This window comes from Phasianus colchicus, chromosome 14 (genome assembly GCF_987193195.1).
Source record: "Phasianus colchicus chromosome 14, bPhaCol1.hap1.1, whole genome shotgun sequence".
Lineage (NCBI taxonomy): Eukaryota > Metazoa > Chordata > Aves > Galliformes > Phasianidae > Phasianus > Phasianus colchicus.
This window is the reverse complement of record NC_143449.1, coordinates 19,876,426-19,894,031: the sequence shown is the minus strand read 5'-3', so window position 1 is coordinate 19,894,031 and position 17,606 is coordinate 19,876,426. Positions and strand designations below refer to the sequence as shown.

General features: G+C 46.8%; 1 long non-coding RNA gene across 3 annotated transcripts; it reads left to right on the top strand.

The window, feature by feature from the left end:
- Positions 1-8,009: 8,009 nt before the first annotated feature.
- Positions 8,010-17,364, top strand: LOC149916063 (uncharacterized). Of its 3 annotated transcripts, none has more exons than XR_016471199.1 (5): positions 8,042-8,090; positions 10,459-10,533; positions 11,080-11,219; positions 12,012-15,097; positions 16,177-17,364. It is a non-coding gene; the product is annotated as an uncharacterized LOC149916063 (long non-coding RNA). The 3 variants fall into 3 exon arrangements; XR_016471198.1 differs by having other exon boundaries at positions 11,080-11,297; XR_016471200.1 differs by lacking the exons at positions 10,459-10,533; positions 11,080-11,219 and having other exon boundaries at positions 8,010-8,090.
- The last annotated feature ends 242 nt before the right edge of the window (positions 17,365-17,606 follow it).

Here is a 17,606-nt window from a genome sequence, read left to right as displayed (position 1 = left end):
CTCACAGCCTGCCACAGCTCTGTGCAGCAGCTCCAGCCCTCCTTGCTAATTTGTGCATTTGCAGCAGCTGAAAATCTGACGGTGTGTGACAAGCAGCCGTGTGGCACATGGAGCAGCTGCGGTGTGAGGAGGCTGTGGGTACAGCCCTGCAGGACGAGGACTGCACTGCGCTGCACCAGAATGCCTGGAAACCTGACCACTGCTGATATTGGTTCACTTTCCAAAAAGGGACGAGAATGATTCAGTTAGATCCTTTTTCACTGGAAATGAGAGCTGAGAAGAAGGGCAGACATTTCTGAAGCTATCTTGGAAGAGTTTGTCTGCAGCATTCCCACTCCCCTCTGTTGGTGTCCATTAGGAATTGTGGTGTTTGTTCACAGCTCTGCGTCCCATAGACACCCGCATGTTCCTGAAAGCTGCCTTCAGTTCAGGACCCCCTGGGTAATGCAGCTCTCAAGGATTCTGTCAGTATTCTAGCAGAGCAGATATGTGAGGAGGACTTCAATACACACAGAGCTCTGCTTATTGTGAGCATCACGGGGGCCTGCAGTGCCCGGGCGTTAGGAATAGGCACAACACTGAGAGGATTCTGGAGGCCTTTAAAAGAAATGACAGGGCAGATTTTCCTCACTTTCAACCAGTTCTTGTGATTTCTGCCTGCCACATTTGTTCTGGCTCATAATAAAATGAACTTTATTTTGTATATTGATTTTAGCATTTTCACATTGAGGGAGAAAAGCAAATATATCCTTTTCACGATGATTGGCTCATGGGTAGCAAAAAGAGATTTTCTCTCGTTAGGAGCATTTGGTTTGGGTAGAGCCGTGTGGAAACAGACATCTGACTTTGCTGCTTCCCGGGGTACCGCCCTCACTCCGCCCATCATCTGCCCGAACACAAGAGGCAGAACCCGCAGCGGCGTGAGCCTGCAGGCGCACTGCTGGGCCGGGAGCAGAGGGCAGTTGTGTTGTAGGGGCACTGCAGCAGGGATGAAGAGCTGATCCGCGGGGATGCACACGGCGCTGCAGCGCAGAGCACTGAGAGAAAGGGGAAGGGCAGAAGTCAGAGCCGCAGCTGCCCCCAGCAAACACTACTGCGGGGTCGGGCAGTTTCTGTGTCTGTTTGTTTTGCTTTGTTTGTGTAGTTGTTTTTGTTTGGGTTCGGTTCTTTTTTGGAGGTTGGTTTGTTTGTAAAGGTGCTTCTCTAGTCAGTGCAGCTCAGGTCAGCACCCCAGGACACATCCCAGATCGATGGGAGCTATGAGAACTATGATGCCCTCTAGTTTCAGAGGGAAAAACCATAACCAGCAGCTGGATTGGAACATCTGCCTGGATGCTTTGTGTGTTTTTCAGAAGGAAATAGCTGCAAAGCTGACTATCGACTGGCTGATGTGTTCCAGCTGGGAGGGACGACCCTGCCCATGTGGAAGGCTTATCAGCCCGAAGGCGGCTGGCCCTTCGCTGGCCATTTGGGGTAATACACCACAGCTTCTCATTCCTCAGCTTCACGTCCTTCCAACATTTTAAGGGAAATCTGATGGGACTCAGAGCCTTGAGCATATGGCTGGAAAAATTCTTCACTTGCAGAGTGAAAACAGCTCTGCGTAACCCCTAATGTTTTTCATGGCATCCATTTCTGGCCAACAGTTCTTTCAGTACTATTAAAAGTAAAACCAGAACTGACAGCATTTTGGTCACACAACTTTCCCTGCAGCATTTGGAGGACATGAGGCTGTACTTCAGCAGCTTTCTTTGGCAGGACCAAAGTCATTGATAATCTATCTGGAAGTCCCATTCTGCTGTCAGGAAGCAAGCACATTACTGCTACAAAATCCTAATGATTATGTATTAGAGACAGGTAGGAATTACGTGTTTACAAGGCAGCTGTTGCTCTCTTGTTAGAAAAGGACGCCTGGGTACTGCAGTGTTTGCTCCTAACGACTCACCATCATAGCTCAAGACTCTCCCAGGCCAGGTGAGGTGGCACAGGCACTCAGGGAGCCTTAGCTAGGCACTGGGGCTCTGGGAGGGACGGCGTGAGGCTGCCTGTGTGAAAACCTGAGCAGCACAGGGTGAGGCAGAGAGCGCTGGCATGGACAGGAGGACAGGGTGACATGAGCGCGACAAAATGGACTGTATGCAGGTGACCAGAATTATGTACACTTTGAAGGTAAAGACAAGGACTTGGTTTAATAATGGAGGGAAAGAGTCCAGAAAGGCAATTACCCCAGAGATTCCTGGGCCACAATCTAGCACAGTACCCTGATTCTGTAACCAGGTGTGGGGACGAGGGAAGGAGATTAAAGCAGAGCACGTTTACCTATTAAGCTTTGATGGAATTCTCTTCCTTGAACGCTCTGTTTGCTCCCAGATCCATCCACAAACATTTTGTTCCAACCCAGCCCCTATAGGCTGGGACACCTCAGGTCTGCTCACAGCAGAGAGAAGAGCTTAAGCTTTCTGCAGGGAAGGGTTTCACTTTGCCACTGGGCCCATCTGACCCCATCTGTGTGGATGTGTGTAACTCTGCTGACTTCAGGAACACGCCGTCCGTTTGCTGGTGAACAGAATCCAACCTTAAATATGTTTGTTGTCGCATACATCAGATGCCAAAGCTGGCAGCCCAGAATAAACAGTTAAGCAGAAACTCAGCAATGGCAGTAGCAACCCGCTGTTTAAAGTGAGTTTGTAGGCATTAATATGAACCAACTGTTCTTAACTACCTGGCAATAACTGTGTCTGATAAACAAGTAAGCATTTAATAGATGAATATTGGAAAGAACTGTTTCCAAGGAGCAGTCACAGCACTCAAAGCAGTCTGAGCTCTGCACCAGGATTTTGGCAAGCTTTTTGGAGTGGTGGGCAGTGGTGGCCCCTCAGGGATGAGCCCAGCAGCACACAGAGGGGTGGTGTGGATGGAGAGCCTTGAGAACCAGCGAGAGACAAACCTTGCTTTGCTATGGACGAGCACACCACTGGTAGATTCCCAGACTTGAGATAAAGATCTGCAAGGTGCCTGCAGCTGATGGATGGTTACGAGCACAGATACCCTCTCATTGACCGGACCCAACTCCCACATCCCATCCAATGTGCAACAACACAGCCTCCTTCCCAGGCTGGATATTGTGTGCATGAGGAAGAGCCTGTAGTTATCTACCACCCATCTGCACATTTATAGCCCTCATTTATGGCTGTGCTATTGTTTGATGGTCTTTTGTCTTTTCTGGCAGCGACGATGACTTTCCTGCTGCAGTATAAACCAGGAGCTGTGTCCATGAGAGGATTCCAGGTCATTTTCACAACACAATGGCCACAAACACAGGGCAGGCTGCCTGCCAGGATGTCTGCCACTGGTGGAGCCGCAGCTGCAGCACTGGGATGCTGACAGGCTGCTGTTTGAGGAGGGCCTGGGCTGCGTCTCCTCTCAGCACGCAGAGCACAGCTCTGCTTTGGAGCTGGGGGGAGGGCTGATGGGATGTTTGCAGCTGTGAGCACTGAGTGAATGAGGTGAAGTTCTCCTTGCCCCATGCTGTCGGTGCTCCCCGGAACATTGCTTAGGAATCTAGGCAATTTCTTTTGCAGTTTGTTCCTTCCTACACTCTCCTTCATTTGGAAGATGGATGCAAACTGGATGATCTTCTTCCCCTTCCACCTCCAGCCTCTCCTCTTGCTAGCTTAAATTTGAGTGTTTTTGACACAACTCCTTTTTTGCTCACTTAACTGCAGACTTCATCTTTGCCACTTTCTCTCTTTTCCCCACAGGATGAAATACATCCATGCACAGCCACAGTATCAAAGACTCCCCAAAGCATGGGGACAGCACACAGCAGAGCAGAGCCCCACAAACAGGGTGTAAGGACCTGGGGTTGGGAGGGAGCTGCATCAGGAGACACCTGGGGAGCAGAGGGGTGAGAGGAGGAGCTCTGTGTGTGAGCATGCAGTGTGCAGACAGGAGGATGGCTGCCAGGAAGGCCTCCATGGAGCTTGCTGCCTGGTGCTGCAGGATAGACACAGCTGCCATGCTGCAATGCTGAGCTGGGTGCAGAGCAGAGCAGATGTAGGGGGCATTGAGATGGCACCATTGAGGCCAGGCCTGTGTGCTCATTGCTGACCATACAGAGAAGGTCTCCTTTCCTGGCCAGCTGGCACAGCTCCGACCCTAGGAGAAAACAATGGATGAATCCATCATGTCATTCATTACAGTCATTTTTGCCCTCAACTCTGTTAATCTTTTAGAGACAAATTTCAAATCAAACCATTTGGGCCTTTCAGCTGTGGTGAAAACAAACTGCCACGGATTTATGAGTTCAGTTCTTAATTGAAGCTCTCCTTTGTAGCTGCTCACTCACATGCAACGTTCCTGGCTCCGAAGTGAACCTAAAGGGAGGCAATAAATACAGCTAAAAGGAGCTTTGCTCTCCTGATGGGGAACTCTCCCTCCTGGCTTACAGACACGGCTCATTTTTCTGCCTGCTGGAAGCAGGAGGGCGGTAGGGCCACAAAGTACATGGGCAGCTCAGAGGCAGTGGGCATCTCCAGCAGCTGCTGCAGTCCTCTGAGCACAGCTCAGCTTCAGCTCGAGGCTCTCCAGCATGGTTTGACCTGTGGAACCAATTGGCAGAGACCTGCTGTGTGCTCAAATGGTTTATGTGCCTCTTTGCACAACAGCATTTTTGTCTTCAAAAGGAAACACAAATAATAACTTCTGTGTTTAAAGTAATCATCTGTCTCATTGCAAAGTGGTAAAAAATAATATGTGCTATTATGAATCAGAAACTTTTTTTTTTTTCCCTGGAAGCTCATAAGTGTTGGTATCCTTCAGCCTTTCCACTCCGTCCTGCCCATCACACCAGGAAATGTGTGGAGAGCAGAGTATAATTTATTAAATGGAAGAGGAAACAAATCACTGTGCTTGTACAACCAGTAACTAATCTTCATCCCCTTGTGGAATTTATCACAGCAATTCTCCAGCTGCCAACATAATATACAAAGAATGATTGTCTCTCTAATGCCATTTTAAATGGCACTCGTTCTTCCACCTCCCCATCCCACTACTGATTTTCTCATAGGAAAAACAACTTTGTCATTGTTACAAATACGTTGTCGCATAATAAATAGCTCCTTCTGCAAAGAACCACTGTGCACCAAAGGGCCCAGGCAGCACCTGATGCCACTGTGCGTCCCAGCCGGCAGCAGGAGCTGGCAGCACAGCCCTCCAGACGTGTAGCAGTGGGGGGGAGCAGGGGCACTGTGCTAACCGACACAGCAAACTGAAACGGAGCATCGCCCTCTGCAAGGGCGACTGTCAGCCACGCAGAGCTCTGCGGCTGAGCAGCAGGGAAGGCACGAAGGCATGTCCCTGTGAACGTTTCTGCCAATTTGTTCTGGCAATAGCAACATCTGCAGTACAGCAGCAGTTATACAAGGAAAGCAACATTGATTTCCGACTGCATTCACTTGGCCAATTAAAAAAGGTCACCTGTGTTTATGATGATCCCTCTGAAGACAAGTGTTGCTGTGTGCCTCCAGCTGCACCTCTTTTTCTTCTCCATTTCCTCCGTAGAGGTACTGATGATACACATATTGATGTGGCACTGTCAGCTGTGCCTGCATTTGTGTTCCAAACTCCTTTTTGCTCCTATTATTTTCTCTGAAAAAAAAAAAAAAAAAGTGTAATTGTTTTCAAAATAAGAAACTGCATGTAATGCCTGGCTGTCTAAATCAATATAAAGAGTAGGCCAAAGTTCCACTTTCTTGGTGGCAGCAGAATCTCTGTTAAGTGTAAGCAATGTTCCCTTCCATAGAGGACCAAGCTAGATTTTTCTTTGCTCTGCTGTGTAGCAGTAACTGTGATGGATACAAAACATCACCTAGAATTTACTTTTCCTACTCTTTCTTCTTCTTTTTTTTTTTTTTTCTTTCTCTTATCCCTTCCCATCCATAGGCACTACTGGCAACAGTCAGAGGAGAAAATACACCAAAGCACGAAGCATTACTGACATAAAGGACATGCAATTAACATAACAGAGGAGCTGAGCTGCTTGTGGTATAAGAAGGCATCCTGTGGTCAGACCTGGCCCACAAAACAGGGGAGTTGTGGCTGATGGAGAGCAGTGTGCCTGTTACAGAGAAGGTTAAATGGCAACGAGTGGCAGGTCTTACAAGGGATGCTCCAAACCCAGATTGCCAACTGTGTATTCAGATCACTTACTTCCATATTCAGCCTATTTTTCTTCTTCCCACTCTTTGCTTGCAGGTTTTAATCTACAGGTTGTAGCCAAAATAAATTAAATTGACAAACAGAACTTGACCCAGTATTCAGTTAGAGGCGTATTTGCTTATTGAGGCAGAGAAAGTGAAAATTTAGAACAAATCAGGAAGATAAGTATTAGAAAATCTAATCAGGTTATGATCCACCCCCAAGATCTTCCCCACTGATGTTACACAAGGAAATCCCACTGCAGCTCCTTGTCTGTTGTGCCTTTTTCCATTTTGCCAGTGCTCCTGCAGCAGCCCTGCTCACCCAGCTGCTGGCCCTGCTTTGCCCCCTGGCCAGGAGCACCCATGGATGCCTCCAGTTTCTGATTCCCTCATCCCAACCTCAGGGTTTGGATTCAGCCTTGACATCTGTCTGTCCACAGCCCCCAGGTGTGATTTTCCACACCCCAATATACAACACATGGCTTATCTAGATAGTCCAAACTGGGACACTGTGTTATGTCTGACACTAATAATCTTTTCTGCCATTTCAGTTGGACAAATGTGGTGTCCTGTAACACCAGACCGGCAGCAGGCAGATAAACTTGCAGATAGGAGCGGACATCTGACAGTGTGATAGTAGCTGAGAGCTCTTGGAAATGTACTGATGAAATAGGAGGACAGGTACTGCTCTCTGAATACCTCTCACTTCGTGCTCTGTAAGGTTTGAATCGTGTCTGCAAGTGTCACGAACTGGGCAAGCCAAGGAAGCAGCACCCAGAGGCGCACTTCCCTCAGAGGAAGCTCTGGAAGCACACTGGAAGCTGGGAATCATGCTGCTGGCAATGAACAGCCCCTGCCCTCCTCTGCTCACAGGGAGATTCCCAGAGCTCCCCTTCAGAGGAGCGCATCACACTGAGCCTGGCAGCAGTGCAGTGTGGAGGTACCACAAAGCAAAGCGTGTCGCTTCTACCACAGGATGAGTTAACACCTACATGAGTTGTTCTGATGGCAGTGGCTGATAAAGGCAGTAATACAGGAACAGTACAAAACCACAAAGCAAAAACCATAACGGAGGAGATACTTCCTGCAATTAAAAGAAGGCAGAACTGGCAGTACCTCCAAACATTCCCCCCTGCTCAGCCTCCAGCAGAGTGGAACACAGGACACAGACCTCCCAGCCACTGAGCTGGGGTGTGTGCTATCAGCATGTGAGGGTGGGGAGGAACATATAGGGCAGCATTGCGCAAGTGCTGCGAGATGAAACTTTTTCCCAGTGTACAACATCCTAATAATAGCTGTCTCAGTACTGGAATGATTCATTTAAGAGGCTGAAACTGCAACCAAGCTGTCTGCTATGAACAAAAGTTCCGCACTGCATGATGCCATTTACAAACAGTGCTATTTCAGAGGTGTTAATTGTTGTGGTGTGCTTCCAAAATCACTGGGGGTATTCCTGGAGCACACTGATCCTGTGACTTCCCTGCTGTACTACTAAACACTTCCAAAGTGTGTTGCGTTCTGACAGCTCGTGTGGTTAAATGCACTTGCAGTATATCAGCTCATTTCCAAAATCATTTCCATATTTTTCAATGCATACTTCTGTCCCAAAGCATGCTCAAAAAAACTACGGTGTGTTACACACCTTACTTCTCGCTGTAGGATACAGCAATGAGCAGATGTGTAACAGAAATGTTGAATCATGACCTGAAGCAGTGATGGAGCACCTGGTGGGAAGGCAGGGCCAGCCCAAGGGAGCTCAGGTGCAAGCAATGTACTGAGAGATGGAAGGGATGGAGCCAGGATCCACCCCTTCCCAGCCCTCATGTAAGGGTTGGCAGCAGAGGTGAGGGTGTTTTGCTGAGACCTCTCTCTACCTGGGGCTTTCTGAAGGTAAGCAGCTTTATCTCTTTGTTTTGTGCCCACAGCAGTTGCGTTTGAGGAAGTCCCCTCTTGTTGGTCTGGGACTTCGCTGCTCTGCTGTCATTGCTGTGCTTTTCATCATGCTATGAGATGGCGAAGCAAAGTCAGAGGACCACTGTGAGAGGCAGTGCTCCTTGCACTTGCCAAAAAATAAGTGTGTATCTCTAATGACTGTAAGGGACTTGGAACTTGTGAGATTTTCTTGCTGAAGATAACTTCTGTTGGCCAAAGCTTTCACGTTAACCTTGCTGACCTCTTACTAAAGAGCTCAATATCTGTGGTTCCAAGAATTTCAGCAGGGCAGTATCAGATGATCTTGTTTTCCAATAAGCAGAGATGATCAAAGCATGGAGGCAACTCGTATGTGCCCACATGCCACATTAGAAGCTCACAATAGACTGAACTCCAGATCCCACGTCACGCCCTGTGCCGGGGCTCATGCCAGTTTGGCTGTTTCACTGATCAAAAAGACTGGAGCTGTACCCTTACCTTTGACCCAGCGATTCCTCAGTGCGGCTAAGATCTCAGCCCTGGCTGCTCAGAGGCACTCAGTACTCAGAGCTTCCAGTGGCCATAAAGCAAACAACTCTGACAGGCAGCGGTGAGCAGACTGTGGAAAGAAGGGGTCACCCCAGAGACAGGGCAAAGCAGAGCTGGGCGCAGTGTCGGTGCCTGGCAGGCTGAAGACCCTTTCCCTCACTGCCTCGGACAGCTTTGTTTTGCAGGGCATCACTTGGCTGCAGAAGTTCTTGGTCTAGGAAGCTTAGTTGAGAGAACTCCTTTCTCTTGGAGACAGCTGCTGTGTGACTTAAGTGCTAATCCAAGCTCTGTGTATCAAAAGAGAAAAACAAAAACAAAAAAGAAATACAGAGGAGGGGGAGGATTCATAGACCTGTCCTTATCACCGAAGTAAGACCTGCCTGTCTGGGCATGCTGTAAGCTGAGTGAGAGAGGTTCCACTTCCAGCTTTAGTGCCTCTGCAGCCTTTCTCTCTCTCTGTGTTGATGTTTGAGGGCACTTAATGAACCTGTGGACCTAACCCAGCACTCAGCCCTGCTTACGGGTGCTGGGAAACTGGGAGGTGAGCTGGTTTGCTTCCACCACTTAAATACCTAGGAGAAAAAATCTTTCCCCTTGCTGAGATAATTCCTTATTTGAATGATAAAACAAGGATCTCTTGGCTTCATGGTGAGTGCATAACAGATTGGTTCTACTGTTTTCTGTTTCATTTCTTCCTCCAGAAATCAATTAGTCTCAAATACAGAAATACTGAGTCAATGGCTTACTGTGAAGACACGTCTGACAGTAACATTTTGAAATGAAAGTCTGCCTGCATGGAAATTGCACATCTTGTACTTCACAAAGTTATTTTGAATGATAGTAGCTATTTATTTCTACTAATAATTAATCACCATTGGAATTGCTTTCTCAGACATAGAAGACAACGATGATGTGCTTCTCTATTTGCTCATTAAAACTCTACAGACAGTAAATATTGTACCCATATTTCTCCTTGCTATGCACAGGCTGGCACTGATGAGGTATCAATCTCTAAAATATCATCCTCTAGCCTTTCAGTAGGTGATCAGTCTTACCTCAGATCTAATTAAAAACAAAACACAAACAAACAAACAACACGGAAACATTGGTTATCCTTTTGTTTTCATTTACTTACCGTTCCCCAGGTTTCATTTCAGTTATCTTGGTATTCTACAGCTAGAGAAAAGTCCCCGGGGCTGCAGTTACATAATTAGCCCCATTCAAAAAGGAACAAGCCAGCCAAGCAAGGTCATGTTCTGGTAGCAATTAGATGCTAATAAAAAGCCCAAAGCATATTCTTACTCAACATCACAAGTTGTTTTGTACAGAAAGATGAGCTACATGTTCAGCAGGAAGAGGCAATAGTTGCTGTAAGGAGTGGGGAACATGGAACTACAACTGTGAAATTCAGATTTCAGTTGGGTTTGCACTCATGCAGTGCTGCCAGCCACCAGAGATCATCATTAATCCACTATGCTCAGATTGCACTGCTCAGCTCGTAGTGCCAGCTGACTGCAGCCCAGCAGAAATACTCCATAACTCCACAGTGGTCTTCTCAAATATTTGAATTACGGACGTTTTTTAGCTGTTGTCTCTTGATGTTTCAGAGCATCATGTTTGTTTTTGATTTGCTAAATGCCAACATTGCTTTGCTTAGAATGTAACAGCTGCTGTCTGTCAACATCTCTTTAACCTGGTTCCCGAAAAGGGTTTTGTAGAATTATATTGCTTCTCTCTTCTCACTCCTATTTAATAGCGCTCTCCCTGTCCCTTTCCAACCACTCTCCCTTTCACTCAGGTGTGGCTGAACAGCAGAGCTCCTACAGACAGCGAGCTGCTCCCAGCCCTGAGCAACCAGTGGTGATGGTGAGAGGTGAGAGAGACCTCAAGTAATGTTGTCAGGAAAGGGAGGATGTGTTGTGAGCTCAGGTGCATCTGTTCTGCTTGGCCTGTTGGCAGTGTCAGCTCCCAGCTGCCTCGTGTGCAGCTGCCAGGGCCACGATTCGGAGGATGGAAGGGAATCGAGGGCATGGGAAAAGAGAAAGGGATTTGAAAACATGGGTGGGTTTGGCACCAGCGCATATCAGGATTCTGGGAGTGTGGAATGAACACTGGTAAAGAAATCAGGTGGTGGTGCTCAGAAGACAGCTTGCTATCAGGCAGTGCTGCCTCTTGGTCTGTGGCAGTACTTGAAGCCTTATTGTTTCAGAATTGTTATTGAAACAGAATTGTTTCTGTTAAGAGGTGAAAATGAGGATGGAAGTCAAATTTTTCCTCAGCTCATTCCTTCCTGCTTACAGGTGCTAAACTTTTGCTTCTGTAAACACTGTGAAGGGCAGCAATTGCTACAAGATTCCAAGTCTGCTTTTCCAGCCAGCTCCATGGCTGAAGAGCTGTTTCTGTTCTCTCCTCACATCAGGGGTCCAGTGAACTCTCAGGCTCTCCAATTGCTTCCAACAGAAAGCCAAAGCTGCAATACCACACAGCATGGGCAGCCAGCTTCCTCTGACTGCGTCTGACTTCACCACGGTTAGCCCTCGTTCAGGACATGCAAAGCAGGTTTTGTCTTTGGCAATGGCTTTTTATTCATGCTGCTGTTACATAAAGGTGTATAAGAATGTCTTCCCTTTAGCTGAGGTGAGCGGCTGCCAGCTCTTTCATTAGCTTTATTGGGAGCTTTGGTTACCAGCATCCCAAGCATGGCTGTTAGCCATAATTACTATTTTTTGGTTTAATGGCTCTTTCCAAATGCAGGCAGACTTAAATTTCCACCATTTTAGAGAGTTGTGTGCAAGATGACTGATCACTCAGAGAACACTTCTCACACTATTGTATGACTGGGGAAATAGTCAAGTGAAGTAATCACTTCTTTCCAAAAATTGGTCTTTATTGTGCTCTGTAGCTGGACTGTAAGTGGGCAGTGTAAGTCATAGGTAACAGCCTGACTTCAGATTGTAGGCTACAACAGAATGAAACTGAAATGTACAACCAGGTAGAAATTAAAAACAGAAAGGGAGAACTAGAATCTATGATTCTACAACTCTAATGCTCCCTTTCTGGTTTTTCATTTCAGATTAAATCAGTTAGATGTCAGTCATAGAAGAGAAGATGTTAACAGAAGGCTGTGTTACAATTAAGTAGGAAAGAGAGGAACTGGACCAAAAGAGAGAGAAGCAGGAGGGCTTCCTTGCTGATCTGCTTCTCTAGTTTCCAAGCAAATTCCAACACATGCCAAAGCAATCAGGCAAATGGAATGTAGAACTGCCTTTTTTTTAACCTACAGCTGAAGTCTTTGTATTGATCTCAAATACCATGACCTCTAAAGAGTAAACAATTATTTTTCTCTGCTAGGCCTTCCATTGGCACTGCACACATGTATATGCAACGGATTTGAACCTGGAGCACAAAGTGCTCCCTTCCAGCAGCAGCAGAAGGGCTGCAGACAATTTCATGGAGCTGAGCAGGACAGCAATGAATGCTGCAATGTTCTGCAGTGACCCCTCAGCCATCTGGGGGTGGTTTGGGCCCATGGGAGGCAGAGGAAGCTCTGCAAAGCAAAGGTGAGAAGCTGAATGCAATTCCTTAATTCCAGGATTCTGTGCTGGCTTCTAAAAGTTATCACTGAATGCTGTTTGAGGTAGAAAAGGAGCTTTTTAGAGAAGTGGAAGATTTGTGCTGAGACACCACTGATGTGCTTTGCTTGTCCTAACCTGAACTGCGTTGTTCCTTCGGTGCTGTGCCGGAGCACCCATCGGCACAGTGGAGGAAAGAGGCAGAAATATGGCTCACGAGGAAGACGGTTCTGTACGTCTGTGGTATTAATTGTGCTAAGGCATTACTGTATGACCATGGCAAATGTGACAGATCTGTGTGCTGGGCAGGAATCCCAAACCTTTGGGAAGGAAACCAAGGAAATCAAATTAAAGCAAAACCAGAAGGTAGAGTGAACTCTTCATCAACGCTGAAGGGAAACTCAGAAGTATGAGCAAGCCAGGAAACTGTGCTAACAATGAAACCAGGCACCAGCATCATGGCAAAGGCATCTTAGCATCTCAGAATGGCATCTTTTCATCCTGGAAAGAAGACATCTGTGCAGGAAGGAGCTGGTGGGAGGGTGTGAGACCTCCTGGGGAGCTTGGCAGAGGCAGGGGGTGCCCGCTCCAGCAGCACCCTCCTGCAGGGCTGCATGGTGAGGATGCTGTGCTCAGTGCAGTGTGTCCTGCAGGCCGGCAGCTCTCCCTGCTCCTGGAGCAGCCTGGGCTGCAGCCTGGCTGCCACTCCTTGGTGGTGTGTTGGTGGCTCCCAGGCAGTGTTCGTGGAGGAAAACACTTGGTGTGAAGCTGAATCATAGCAGCAAAGACGGGAAGAGGATGATGAAGAAGGAATGAAAATTCTGGCAGGAGGAGAAGAGCTCTGAATGTCTTCAATGATGGGCAGTGAATGCAGATGCACAGCAGCTCCCACCTCTCTGTATTGGAGGACTGAGACAATGGCAGTGGGACCATGTGGTCTCCTGAGAAATCTTACTGTCGCTGTTCACAAATGGATTGGGAGGCTGATTTTTAAATCAGAAGTGAGCCCTGCAGGCAGGAATTTCCTTTTTGCCCACACTGTGCTGCTTTAATCAGATGGGTACATTCGGTAAAGCAGCTCAGATGCATTTTCTTCAGCAGCTTTCAATAGGAGGTGATAATCCAGCAGTGCCTTCCAGGATTTATTCTTTCATGAAAGTAAAATCATTCTGAGGTTTTGTTGAACCTCCGTCTGAGTGCTGCTACACCCTGGAGAAGACAACGGGGAAGTTTGCCAGTATGTAGCAGTGTGTCCTTGCAAGAACACTTGTCTTTTGTGTTAAACTGGCTGAAATGCTGTTATAACGAAGTCTCTCTGGGCACTTGCTGCCCTGTATCCAGCATCTGCAGTGATTCAGCTTGCAGCCCCGTGGGCCGGGGTAGCAGCCTGGGCTGTTACAATATTGCTGCTCCTGTTGCACTGGACTTTGTGTCTGATGGCAGTTTTGATGAAACAGTTGCAATTGGTGCTCCAGGTTGTATGAAATGGATTCCCATCATTGGGAAGCAGAAGTGGGTTTCCCTGCAGGAAAGGAAGGAATGGTTTCTGTTTGTATTTGCAATGTCTGGCAGCTGTGCCCGGCTGACCGAGTGACCCCTGCCCTGTGCAATGCAGGACAGGTGTGTTCTCTCATGGCTGAGGCTGGCAGAGCTCACACACGTGTTTGGGGGCTGTTCTGCAGTAACCAAGGAGCCCTTCCTGCTGCAGCACTGCTCCCAGCAGCAGATGTTTGTCCCATTCCCCTCCACCTCGTGGTGAGATGCTCTGGGTGCATCTGTGCTCATCTGGAGGTCACTGAGTGCAGCCCTTTGTGTCACTGATGCTGAGCATCGGCTGTGAGTCACTGCAGCGCGGGGATAAGCAGGCATAGGGACGTGGAGGCTATGAATAAATGTGTGGGGCCAGGATAAACAGCACAGATTGAACTCGAATGAAGTTAAGACCATCACCAAAGGCTTTATACTGTGTGTGATCTTCGTGGGAACATCCACACGTGCAATGCAGAGCTCTTCTTCTGCCAGATATTCTCTAGTTCTAACATCCCTCATTTCAGTTTGGAATTGTACCGGCCCTCCTCTGCGGTTTCTCCATTTGCTAACAGTGGAACAAGTAGTCCTGAAATTTTACTTTATTTTTTTTTCAGTTCTTCTGTACAATTCTCTCAGGTCTTTCAGAATACTGACCTACTGCTCTGTTACTCTTGAGCAGTCCCACAGTCTGCACTTAGGATTTGTGGTGGAAGACAGTGCATCAGTATGCAAGAATGTTTGTGATGTAGTGCTATTAAAACCAATGCTGGACACTTAATGGCTGTTTAATCTCCACTTATTTTTTGAATTCTCCACAACCACAATGTTTTCCCCTTGATGGAGCAATATTTGTGCTCCATATTTCATGTGTAAAATGCATTCAGTTGCCATTTCAGAACAAAAGTAGGAAGGTGACATTACCTGCACAAATGCTTTGCTCATTGCTCCCAGAAGGAAAAAGCAGAGACAGCATGTAGCCATAATACCCATCTGCAACCATCTGGACCTTTACTTTTAGTGGCACTTATCGGGGCACATCCACTGCTGGTGTTACTCTGCTGGGTGTGGACTTTCTTCTTACTGTGGCACCCAAAGAGATGTTCAGATGAAGTGTTCCCAGAAGGATGGCCCAGCACAGAGCTGAGGCTGGGGCACTGCCAGCAAGTTTTGTGCTGTGCAGCTGGACCACAGAACTTTCCTTTAGATCTACAAATATTATGAAGTGTAATCTGAAAATGATCTGAATTTCAGTTGGTTGTTTTTCCCAGGTTTACTTTCCATGCTGTTACCATCCCTTTTGCCTCTCCATAAGAAGCATCTGCTGTAGTTTGGCAGGTAAAAAAAAAAAGTGATCTGTGTTTTCTGCTGTGGGATCTGGAGTGCTGGCCTTGTTCTGTGCCTTTTCTTTTTTCTTCCTCCATTACATGATTTCTCCTGTAACCTCCACCCACAGACAATTCTCTGGTCTGTTATAATGCTGTAAAGAGGGCACCTTCTTCTACATACCTCAGTTCCCCGGAGAGAATCAGCTGTAGTTAAATAATTCCCAAAGATACTGTAACCTGATTGTAAAGGCATTGTGATGTGCTCCTCTGTGCATGCAGATAAATGTACATGACTGTGCAGTAATCAGACCAGCATCCTATTCATGCCTTTGTTGCATACACCTGTAAAAACGAATGCCAGTCACATTTGGCTGGTGAGATGGCTTTAAGATGCTAAGGTAAATAAATGGCAGATAAATAAATTTGATTAATATTCAGTTTGATTCTATGTAACGAACTACTGTTGCTTCAATAACATGTTAGCTGCTTACAGAACATATGCAAATATTCTTGCCTTTTTAACACACCCTTTCTCCTGGACTACTTCCTCTAAGGGTTCCATGAAAGCACAGTTCTGTACAACAGCAGTCTTCTTACAGCATCACTGCTCCGAGGTGCTTCCTTCACTTACGCCTCCTTTTTTGCCAAACTGTTTTTTCTTTCCCCTTCTGCCAATGTTCAATTGTAGTTGTCTGATATCAATTCTTCCTAGTTATTCAATGTGCCAGACTCCTCAAATTAATTACATCTTTATTTACTCATTTGCATAAAGAGGATGGGCAGTAAGAACTGCTTCAGGGGTTGTTTGAGGACTGTGAGCTCTGTTCACTGGTTGGCCCACAGGTGCTGCCCTGGCTGAAGGAGTTGCACATCTCTGTGTGGTGAGAGGTGGCCCTTCAGTTGTGCAGCACTTCTTGAGGTTTACGTAGGATTTCAGACCTGGGCTTCGTCTCGCTCTGCTTCATTTTTCATTTCTGATGACAGAATCACCACCACAGATGCTAGTGATGAAATGAGCTTTTGTGATATCTTATTTTTGTAGATGTTTCCTGTGAGCAGAAAGCTGACATTGTACCTTCTTACCTTCAGCTATTTTAGTGTAAGTGGTGGCGTTGTTTTTCTCTGTGACCCATCGTGAAAGGCTACAGAAGCACAAGAATTTTGCGAACAGCTGTGCTGCCTGAAGTCAGCACTATCCCAGCTGCTCAGCCTCGCTCACAAGCTAAGAGTTCCACAGCTCTGCTGGCAGATGGGATCGCACGAGTGCTGCCCCCTGAACACGACGTGTTGGGTTATGGTTATGCAGTGCTTCAGTGCTGAGCTGGGAGAGCAGAGCCTGACCAGCTCCAGCTAACACAGCGAGGCCAAGAGAATGTCCATAAATGGTTGCTGTCCTCATCTGCAAACAAACATTTCTTTAGTTTTTGGATGATGTACAAATACTGCAGAAACAAAACAACATTTCAAAGCAGATCATATTTCATGGTTAAGTAAGAATCTGAGAGCTCCAAAAATTGAACCATGGTTACAACACTGCCTGGTGCTGTGCCTTTGTGCGTTACGAAGCTCTGGGTTCATCAGCAGTCAGAGTTCCTGGTGTTGGTACAAGGGAGGAGTTTGGCATGTCAAAGTTTTGTGCGTGCCGCGATCAGACAGAATGAATCCACCATTCCCCATTCTGTAGTGCTCTTCTGCCTGCTCTTCTGTCTAGCTGGAATAGATCTGTGCTGTTTGTTCAGCTGACACCAAGGTTCCTTCTAATTTGAAACAGGCACAGCAGCAACAACGATTTAAAAACAAACAACAACAAAAAAAAAAACACCAAAAAAACCAACAACCACCACCAAACATTCCCTCCAACCCTGTAATCTTCTTGGCTGTAATTTGATTCTACTTTTTGTTCCAATTTTTGAGAGTTTTGTAGTATCACCCACAGTTCCGTGCAGGCTGTATGTAAATACAGAAAGATTGGAGTGGGAGTACTGGAGGATGATGGAAGAGAGAACCGCTGACATGAAGGTGCTCAAAGTCAGTCCCGTCAGAACTGCTGGATCTCCTGTCATGGTGTGCTAAATAGGCGTGATGTGTTGAAAGGATGTCTGAAAGTGATTTAAGATGATATGGTCATAAGCAAGCTAGGAAATTATCAGGCCCAGAAGTCTTTGGAATCAGTACCGTGGAAACCTTTATCAATGCTTTTGGTGAAGTGTTTCAGATGGGAATTCAGTTTCTCTGTTCTTGGCTTGGCTTTGCTCAGTGTGTCCTTTAACGTGCTGTGGGATGAAATGAGAAATGTATTAAAACTGCAGCTGCAGAAACTGGAAAGCCTGGCAGATGGTAAAAGGCATTATTAGAGTTCTTAATGCTCTTGACAAATAGGAAGAATGATTGGAAAGCTGTAGGACGTAGTACAGAGATGACATAAAGGGAACAACAGAGTATGGGAGGAGGAATGATGTGCTGAGATCTGAGATGGGGAATGAATGGTTGGCCAGGGATAGATGGAGAGTTATTGGTGC